The following is an 11,337-nucleotide window of genomic DNA, read 5'->3' on the forward strand; positions in this document are numbered from 1 at the left end:
AGGTGAGCCCTCTGCCTCGTTACCCAACCCCCATCAGCTCTCTCTGTTTCCCTGAGCCCCCACCAGTTCCTCTGACACCCTGCTTTGGAAGGAATCTCTTCAGATTCCCTTGGGCATAGAGTTATGCCCTCCTTTGTGGGCCCTACAGCATCTACTACATTCTTCTGTGAAGTCGGAGTGTCAGCTGAGGTCACCTTGTCCCTTGAGGTTCACAAAAATTGCCTTCTGCCCTCATCCCACATTTTATCAGACATTGGATGCTCTCCCCAAAGGATTGTGTCCACACCTGCTTTATAACGGGCCCCTGATTTCCTGATCCTGAGCTGTGATTCCTCCTGTCACCTGCCAGACCTGTTCTTCCTCTGCCCTGCTTGGCTCCAGAAGTGAAATGCAACCTCCTCTATCTGGTTTTTCTCACTCGTAGGGGATCCACGCCATGTATCTGTCTTTGCTAAAGCTGTGGACCAAGCACAGGTTTATACTTCATTGTTTATCTGAAATTCAATCCAAATCAAATTTAGCCAGTGTCCTGTTTTCCCCCCTAAATCTGGCAACCCTGCTCCCCAGGGATGCCAACATCCTCTCATTTCAGTTCGTCTGAGGAATAGAAAGTCTACCTGTCCTGAAGGCATCAGGAGGCTACTCAGACTTGTCCCTTTATACTTCTTGTAGCCCCCTGCTGGGTGATGACCCACAGATCTGAGGCATATGATTATTTACCCTGGAGGCTGCACTCCAGTCCCTGTTGTGTTGTGGCTAGGGCAATGAGCTAAACTCCCATGTCCACAGATGGGAGACTGTTGAGAAGCCTTTCTGAAAGCTGAATAAGACCCACCTCCCTCTAACAGGTGAGAATTGAGTCATTCAGCCCTCTCACCCCTTTTTAAATGAGGGTCCAAGTGCAACCTAGCAGCTTTCACAAGCATGATTTGGGGGCTGTAAGTCACACAGATTTGCATCTGGTTCTATGGACAATATGCCAGGCTTGGCAAAATGGCAGCCCAAACCTGTGCCTTAGTGGTGCAGTGACTTCAGGCTTGACCCAACTCAAAAACTTTTCAGAGGAGGATTTTATCACCCTTTACCAACACGGTGGATTAAAAACAGAGTTGGCCAGCTCAGTGTTTATAAACAGAAATTCCCTAGAAAGTTCTGGGTCTATGTTGAGGTGTTTTTAAAAAAAATTATTTGTTTATTCATGAGGGACACACAGAGACAGAGGCAGAGACATAGGCAGAGAGAGAAGCAGGCTCCCTGTGGGGAGCTTAATGCGGGACTTGATCCCAGGACCCCAGGATCATGATCTGAGCCAAAGATAGACAACCACTGAGCCACCCAGGTGCCCTTATGTTAAGGTTTTAATGTTGTTTTTAAATAAACAAATAAGTAAATAAGTAAGCAAATAAATAAAGAAGGCTCACAATTCTCACTGACTTGTGCTACTCCTGAGAATTAGCCTCAACTTCCAAATCATTATTGTTGGCCTCTGTTCCCTCATCTGTCCAGGGAGGATAAATCATAATATCAGCCTCATGGATTAGGGGTTGGGTTAAGTGAGATACTCTTTGTAAAGTGCTTCGTTCAGCACTGACAGTAACAACTACTCAACAAATGGTAGTGGTTATCATGAGGTAGACAGAAAAGGCCCACCACCACCAAAGATGTCCATACCTGTGGACATCCCCAGAACCTGTGAATGTGTTAGATCACAGGGCAAAAGGGATGCTGAAGGTGCGATTAAGGTTAAGACGTTGAAACCGGGAGATCATCCTGGATTTTCAAGGGGGACCCAATGTAATCACACAAATCCTTAGAATTGAGGAACCTTTCTCAGTTGCAATAGGAGGAAAGCTGTGCCTATGGAGGGAGACAGAAGGAGGTATAATGATGCTGGCTTTCGAGATGGAGAAGGGACAAGGAGCTAAGGACTGTGCAAGCCTCCAGAAGCTGCAAAAGGCTAGGAAATGGATTACCCTCTAAAACCTCCAAAAATGAATGCATCCTGCCAAATCCTTGGTTTTAATCCACTGAGACCCATGTTGGACTTTGGGCTTGCAAAACTGTAAGGTAATAAATGTGTGTTGTTTTAAACCACTTTATTTGTGGCAATTTATTACAGTATCAAAATGAAACTAATACTATCAGAATTATTATTAATAGGACTAATATCTCATTAGAGATCAGAGCCACATATTATGTGTCTTTTGGGTGCTCCAAGAAATATGGGTGTGCAGTAAATATTTATCTGCCTGAAAGAGAACAAATGTCATAACACAGTGGTTGGGGCCACAGAGGTGCCAGAAAAATGAAATAATCATTGTTCATGACAATTTTTAGAAATACTACAGAAAAGACTCTCTCTCTTTCTTGCTCATGCATGTGCATTCACTCTATCCAATAAATAAAGTCTTAAAAAAGAAATATTACAGAAAAGAGTAAAATAAGTGAGAGTCAATGGCAAAAGAAATTTCAGAGTAATTTTCAATTTAAATATGCACCAATAGGATGCTTGCTCAGTTGTAATAATCTAGGAAATAGAATACTGTGCAGTCAAAAGTATTAATTGTAATTCATCCGTGTAATACCATGGAATTTTCATGACACTGAATGAAGAAAGTAAAATATATGACTATATGTAGGAAATAAGCTCTTTTTTCTAAAAAAAACAACTAAGTATAGCACATATATAGAAAAATCTCTGGAAGGATAATTATTAAAAGCATTAGGAGGGATTTATGTTTTAGCTTGTTGCTTACTCATACTTAGAATGTTTTCTACTATGATCTGTAATATTGTAGATTTAAGGAAACATTTATTAGAAAGAGGCTGTCCATAAGAGCTACAAATGGAGAGGGTGGAGCAAGGCCCCCTGATATGTGGTGGAAAGTAAGGGTCCTGCTGGGAGAACTGTTGGAAGCTGGTCCAGAAGGGAGGGGCATGGAGTGTTCCTCTTTGGGGCCTCTGTCCTGGGTCCCCTGGGTTGGAAAGAAGAAATGATGGAATATCTGTGGTGCCATCTTGCTTTAATCGGTTTTACTGATTTTTCTAAAACCTGGGCAGAAGAATCTCTGATAGAAGGGACATCTCTGCTGTCCCTTTTGGAGACTGAAATGCTGCAACAAAGGTGCCAGGCTGCAGGAGTGTGTCCTCGAGGAATAGGAATAACCGTTGGCTCTCAAGCTCAAAGGCCTCACTCTGAAGAACTTAGTTTAGTGATTTTCCCCCTTAAAACCTGCTATGTCCTTTTGTTCTCCTCTTTTCTATATCCACTCTGTTTCCTTCAGCTGATACTTGAAGGGTCATCTGCTTGGTATTCAGACCACACCTGTTCTCCTGGAGATTAAGTTCCCTGTGGAAAAAAAAATAAAGTTCCCTGTGGAAGCAGCCCTATTGGCAAATTGTCACCATGTTCCTGCTCACAGAGGGACTCAGTCCCCCACCCCTACCAACACTCAGAGATCAGAGTCACTGCACTAAGGCACTGAATCTGGTCTTCTCAGGTTGTTGTTCTGCAGGAATAAAAAGGGCCCCAATGTCCCAAGGCAGAGCTTGTCCAAAGGTGAAACTCCCACTTCCCTTGGTTTAAAAGGGTCCCTGCAGCAGCCATAGGATTTTGTAGTTCCCTCATCCCCAGAACTCAGCAGCACAACATGGACTTTCCCTTTATTCAACATATGCACAAGCTTTACTTGTCTGAGTTACCTTGCCCCCAACAACTACCCCCAAGGCAGGTGAGAGATCTGGTGTCACGCTAGATGCCTCTTCCCATTCCCAGGGTCAAGAAGAGTCCCTGGGGTAGGGAGTGCAGGTGGGGGTGTGAGTGTACACAGGTTGCTGCTTAGCCTCCTGGGGACACGTTGAATGGTCACCCCATGCTGCTGTTGATTACTGTCTACTACCACCTTCCTGGCTCTGCAGCACACCCAAATGGAGCCACAGGCTGGCCAGAAGCTCAAGCCCTTGGGCCTCACTCGGCCGAGGAGGCTGTGCTGCCTCAGAATCACCATTTGCAGAAGCTACAACCTGCCCAGGACCTCTTTTGTCCTGGGCCCTGTGCTCCAACAGCATCCTGGGGTTCAGTCACTCCCCACCTCAAAAAGCTAGCTGTGTCAAGCCTGGAGAGAGTCACTACCACCTGCCCAGACCTCACTCCTTGCATCTTAGCTGTGTCACATCCCCTAACTGCTTCTCAAACATCTTCTGCACCCCTTCCTACAGCCAGAGTACTTTTATCCACCACTGATGTGCCCCAATAACCTCTGAAGTCTGGAAAAGTCTATCTGCCCAATACATGGGTGGACCTCCAGGCTACTCCTCTCTAGTCCAGATTGTGTCTCCTGGTCTCAAGGGGAAAACTTAGAATATCTCATGGTTATGTATGATATTTGATGTTTGCAGTAGGGTTTTTTGTGGATTCCCTTTATCTGATAAATTCCCTTTTATTCCAAGCTTATATAGAATTTTCATTAGGAATATGTATTGGATTTTATGAAATGCTTTTTCTTTACAGTGAGATACTTAGAGGATTTTCTCCTTTATTTAGTCAGTGTGGTGAGTTACATTGCCTTTTTATTTTTATTTATTTATTTTTTTAAGATTTATTTATTTATTTATTTATTTATTCAGAGAGAGTGAGAGAGAGGCAGAGACACAGGCAGAGGGAGAAGCAGGCTCCATGCAGGAAGCCTGACGTGGGACTCGATCCCGGATCTCCAGGATCACACCTTGGGCTACAGGCGGAGCTAAACCGCTGCGCCACCGGGGCTGCCCTACATTCCCTTTTTTTTTATTTATTTTTTTATTTTTTTATGATAGTCACACAGAGAGAGAGAGGCAGAGACACAGGCAGAGGGAGAAGCAGGCTCCATGCATCGGGAGCCCGACGTGGGATTCGATTCCGGGTCTCCAGGATCGCACTCTGGGCCAAAGGCAGGCGCCAAACCACTGCGCCACCCAGGGATCCCTACATTGCCTTTTTAAATGTTTTTTTTTTTTAATAAATTTATTTTTTATTGGTGTTCAATTTACCAACATACAGAATAACACCCAGTGCTCATCCCGTCAAGTGCCACCCTCAGTGCCCGTCACCCATTCACCCCCACCCCCCGCCCTCCTCCCCTTCCACCACCCCTAGTTCGTTTTCCAGAGTTAGGAGTCTTCATGTTCTGTCTCCCTTTCTGATATTTCCCACCCATTTCTTCTCCCTTCCCTTATATTCCCTTTCACTATTATTTATATTCCCCAAATGAATGAGAACATATAATGTTTGTCCATCTCCGACTGACTTACTTCACTCAGCATAATACCCTCCAGTTCCATCCACGTCGAAGCAAATGGTGGGCATTTGTCGTTTCTAATGGCTGAGGAATATTCCATTGTATACATAAACCACATCTTCTTTATCCATTCATCTTTCGATGGACACCGAGGCTCCTTCCACAGTTTGGCTATTGTGGACATTGCTGCTAGAAACATCGGGGTGCAGGTGTCCCAGTGTTTCATTGCATCTGTATCTTTGGGGTAAATCCCCAGCAGTGCAATTGCTGGGTCGTAGGGCAGGTCTATTTTTAACTCTTTGAGGAACCTCCACACAGTTTTCCAGAGTGGCTGCACCAGTTCACATTCCCACCAACAGTGTATGAGGGTTCCCTTTTCTCCGCATCCTCTCCAACATTTGTGCTTTCCTGCCTTGTTAATTTTCCCCATTCTCACTGGTGTGAGGTGGTATCTCATTGTGGTTTTGATTTGAATTTCCCTGATGGCCAGTGATGCAGAGCATTTTCTCATGTGCATGTTGGCCATGTCTGTGTCTTCCTCTGTGAGATTTCTGTTCATGTCTTTTGCCCATTTCATGATTGGATTGTTTGTTTCTTTGGTGTTGAGTTTAATAAGTTCTTTATAGATCTTGGAAACTAGCCCTTTATCTGATACGTCATTTGCAAATATCTTCTCCCATTCTGCAGGTTGTCTTTGAGTTTTGTTGACTGTATCCTTTGCTGTGCAAAAGCTTCTTATCTTGATGAAGTCCCAATAGTTCATTTTTGCTTTTGTTTCTTTTGCCTTCGTGGATGTATCTTGCAAGAAGTTACTGTGGCCGAGTTTAAAAAGGATGTTGCCTGTGTTCTCCTCTAGGATTTTGATGGAATCTTGTCTCACATTTAGATCTTTCATCCATTTTGAGTTTATCTTTGTGTATGGTGCAAGAGAGTGGTCTAGTTTCATTCTTCTGCATGTGGATGTCCAATTTCCCAGCACCATTTATTGAAGAGACTGTCTTTCTTCCAATGGATAGTCTTTCCTGCTTTGTCGAATATTAGTTGACCATAAAGTTCAGGGTCCACTTCTGGGTTCTCTATTCTGTTCCATTGATCTATGTGTCTATTTTTGTGCCAGTACCACACTGTCTTGATGACCACAGCTTTGTAGTATAACCTGAAATCTGGCATTGTGATGCCCCCAGCTATGGTTTTCTTTTTTAAAATTCCCCTGGCTATTCGGGGTCTTTTCTGATACCTAGGAATAAACCTAACCAAAGAGGTAAAGGATCTATATCCTAAAAACTATAGAACACTTCTGAAAGAAATTGAGGAAGACACAAAGAGATGGAAAATATTCCATGCTCATGGATTGGCAGAATTAATATTGTGAAAATGTCAATGTTACCCAGGGCAATTTACACGTTTAATGCAATCCCTATCAAAATACCAAGGACTTTCTTCAGAGAGTTAGAACAAATTATTTTAAGATTTGTGTGGAAGCCTTTTTAAATGTTAAACCAACTCTACATTCCTGGAATATCTTTTTATATATCCTGGACCTGATTGACAAATATTTTGCTTAAGATATTTACACCTATGTTTATGACAACAATTTGTCTGTAATTTTACTCTTCTGTAACCATCTTGGCAGGTTTTAGTTATCAAGGTTATGCTTGCTTGATGAAAAATCAGGTAGTGTTTCCTCATTTTCTATTCTCTGGAGGAATTTGTGTGAGATTGGTATGTTTCCACCTTACGTATGTGGAAGAATGCACTGGTGAAGCTATCTGGACCTGGAGTTTTCTTTATAGGAAGGTTTTCTAATTATACATTTAATACAAGATTATTCATATTTTCCATTTCTTCTCATGTCAGTTTTGAAAAGCTATTTTGGGAGAGGATATGTCAATTTCATCTACATTTCCAAGCTGATTGGCATAGTTTTTTCCATAAAATCCTCTTGCTTTCCTTTCAGTTCTCCACAGGCTCTTTAACACTGCTTCCTGTTGCATTTCTGGCAGTGGTAATTTGTGACATTCTTTGTCTCTTGCTCACAATGTAAAGAACTATCCAGAACCCCCTGTTAGAAATGAAGTGCTTATTCCCTTTGCTGCTTTGAGTCCTGGGGGCACATAGCCCTCTACTGTCAGCCCCCTCTGAGGCTTACCTTGACTAAAGAGAACCCCCTTACCCAAGGCCACACACCCTTACTAGTCTGGCCTGCAGCCCGTGACCAATCAATATGGGATAGAAAGGTCTGACCCCTGACCCCAACTTGGGACAACTCTTCAGACATTTCAGCTTCAGACTGGCCTGGATTTTTGGCTAAGGACAGTTTTGTGACTGAATTCCAGCTCAAGTTCTCCCTCTGCCTAGTTCTGCTTTCCGGCCTGCCCTTCCCTTCCCCAGACCTGGTTCCAGGGAGCACCCCTTAAGAAATCTCCCATGTGCTAATCTTCATCCCAGAATCTGCTTCCTGGGAAACCCAACTTGCTATCAATTTTATCACTCATTAAAAAAAACAACAACAACTCTAGCTTGTTAATCATCTCTAATCGAAAATTTGTTTTCTGTGTAGTTAATTTCTGCCATTATATGTATTATTCCTTTCTTTTTATTTTCTTTACACTTACTTGGCTTTTTTAAAAAACTCCTTGAGATGGGTGCTTATAAGTTCATTAATTTAAAATTTAAAAAATTGTAGTAAAATACATGTAACATAAAATGTACCATCTTATCACCTTAAGTACACAGTTCAGTAGCTTTCCAACATTGACATTGTTGAGCAACGATCACCACCAGCCATCCACAGAATTCTTTTCCTCTTGCAAAACTGAAACTCTGTACCTATTAAACAACACCTCCCCCTCCTGCCTCCTCCAGCCCCTGGCAACCACGGTTTTACTTTCTGTCTGCAGAGCTAGGACTACTCTAACTCTAGGTTCCTCATAGAGGTAGAATCACATAGTAATTTCCCAGGTCATTGATGGCCAGCCTTTTTCCTTCTCAAACATACCCCTTTCAGTATAGCTCTAGTTTTACCTTAGGTTTTATTTTGTTCTATTAATTATCATTCCATTCAAGCTATTTTCCAATTTTCATTGTGAGTTCTTATTTGACCTCTGGGTTATTTAGAAGCATATTACTTAGTGTAAAATGGTTTGGGGGTTTCTAGTTATTGATTTCTGGTTTTGTTTACTGTGGTTAGACAATACACTCGGCATGATTTCAGTGACTGGAAATGTGTTAAGATTTGCATCGTGTCCCAGAATATGGTCATATTTAGGTACTATTTCATGTACAGTTAAAAAGAATACACATTCTGCAATCTGAAAGTGCAGAATTCTGTATGTATCAATAGGATCATTTGTTAAATGTGTTGTTTTAATCTTGAAAATTATTACTGACTCTTTCTTTCTTTCTTTCTTTCTTTCTTTCTTTCTTTCTTTCTTTCTTTCTTTCTTTTTTTCTTTCTTTTCTACTTGTTTTTTCAGTTACCAAGAGAGGTGTGTTTCTCTGCCAGTATCATGGGAGATTCATCTGGTTGTTTGATTTCTTTCATTTTTGCTACACAATTTTGAGGCTATGTTAGAATTATGTCGGGGATCCCTGGGTGGAGCAGCGGTTTAGCGCCTGCCTTTGGCCCAGGGCGCGATCCTGGAGACCCGGGATCAAATCCCACATCGGGCTCCCGGTGCATGGAGCCTGCTTCTCCCTCTGCCTGTGTCTCTGCCTCTCTCTCTCTCTCACTGTGTGCCTATCATTAAAAAAAAAAAAAAAAAAAAAAAGACAACTTAAAAAAAAAAAAAAGAATTATGTCTTCCTGGTGGGTTGATCTTTCACCATTATGAAATGTCCGTTAGTGTCCCTGAAACATCATTATTATTGTTTTGTAGAGTTGGTCTTCATTTACCCGCATTCTTTTTTTTTTTTTAAAGATTTTATTTATTTATTCATAGAGACAGAGAGAGAGGCAGAGACACAGGCAGAGGGAGAAGCAGGCACCATGCAGAGAGCCTGACGTGGGACTCGATCCAGGGTCTCCAGGATCACACCCTGGGCTGCAGGCGGCGCTAAACCGCTGCGCCACTGGGGCTGCCCCATTTACCCACATTCTATTTCTTCTCATTCTTTCCCAGAATCTCTGTTCTTTCATTTATGATCATTTTATTTCTGCCCCCTAGTAGTTACTATAACTTCTAGGAGTTTCTTTAATGACGATGCTCTGGTGAAAAACTCCTAGTTTTCACTTGTCTGAAAATGTCTTCATATCATCCTCACTTTTGAAGAAAATTCTTGCTGGACATAGAATTCTAGATTGGCAGAAATTTATTTTCACTACTTTGAAGATATGTTGTTATGCTTCCATTGTCCACTAGCTTTCATTGATTCCTTTGAAAGAAATAAGGCTTTTATCCTTCATCTGCTTTCAGGATTTTCTTATTGGTTTTCAAGATTCAACTAGGTTGTATCTAGGTGTGGTTTTCTTTTCATTAATATTGCTTGAGCTCTAGAGCTCTTCTTAAATATGTGGCTTTCTGTATTTCATCATTTTTGAACAATTCTCACCCATTATCTCTTTAAATATTATTTCTTGCTTTCATTCTTTCTCTTTTCTCCCTCGGGGACTCTAATTATATATATTTCTCTTGAATTATCTTCTATATCTTAAATTTTTTCTCTCCTTGCTTTAGTCTGTAAATATATACATATATATATCTTATATATAAATATACATATATATTTTATATATATTTTAACCTACCTTCACTATCACTTATTTTTTCTAATCTTTAAACTTAATTCATGCCTTAATTCTAGCTACCATATTTTTAAGTTCTAAAATTGTCATGGATTAGTTCCAGGATGCTACTGAAAATATCCACCTTATCACTTAATTTCTAGAACATATTAATCTCCGTTACTTTAGTTTTTCAAAGCCTAAGAACAGCAATATCAGAATCTCCAGTGGATCTGTTTGTATTGTTCACATTTTTTTCTCTTGGATGAAAGAGACCTGGTTATTTTTTTATTGAATGCTGGACATTGTGAATAACAGTTGAAGAGTAAATTTGAGTTCCTGAGTGATATCTTTCTCCAGAGAAGATTTACTTGTGCTTCTGACAGACATCTAGGAGGGGACAGACTGGGTTGGTTTGAAGAGGACTTCAGTATTAGTCCCAGGGTGAATTGAGGGTGGTCAGCTATTTGAGTTTGCCTTGGACTGAATGGCTTCCTGGCACAAGACACTTTCAGTGGTAAAGCTAGGGCAGTTCCAGACAAACCAAGATGGTTTGTAATTCTAGGTAGCTCTTCAGAGCTTCAAAATGAAAGCCTTGGCTGCCCACCTGGACTCTTCCTTTGCATATCCTCTGCTGTACTTTGTCCCCCCATCCTATGAGATACTGCCAATAGTGCTGCTCAATTTCTTAGCTTCTCAGTCACTGTTTGTTGATCAGCTTTTCGATCTTTTAGTGCTTGTGAATTAGCAAATGCATCAAGAGAGAAAGAGGCACTGGATGTCAGATTTATCCTCCTGTGTTTCCTTCTCTCCAGGACCTTGACCTTACAAGTCCTCACTGTCCTGGAGTCACGCCAGTGCTTTCAAGCAAGTCTTTTATATGTTTTTGTCCACTTTTCTAGTTGTTCTTTTTTTTTTTTTTTCTAGTTTTTCTTAATGGAAGGGTTAGTCTGAAACAGCTAGTCCAACACTGTTAGAAGTATAAATTGGTGTGCATATTTTTAAGGCTTTTTTTTTTAAGGCTTTTAAAAATACTTCCAAAATGCCTCCCAGAAAGATAGCAACAATTTTTGCTCATAGTTGTGGACAAGAAAGCTCATTTCTCCACCTTTCCCCAACACTGGGTGTCACCAGCTCTACCCAAGGCACCTTATCTTTAACTCTTTGTAATATGCTACTTTTAGCAGGGCACCTGGATGGCTCAGTGGTTGAGTGTCTGCCTTTGGCTCCAGTCATGATCCCAGGGTCCTGGAATTGAGTCCCTCATCATATTCCCCACAGGGAGCATGCTTCTCCCTCTGCCCATGTCTCTGCCTCTCTCTCTGCGTCTCTTGAATA

This window comes from Canis aureus, chromosome 2, assembly GCF_053574225.1.
Source record: "Canis aureus isolate CA01 chromosome 2, VMU_Caureus_v.1.0, whole genome shotgun sequence".
Taxonomy (NCBI): domain Eukaryota; kingdom Metazoa; phylum Chordata; class Mammalia; order Carnivora; family Canidae; genus Canis; species Canis aureus.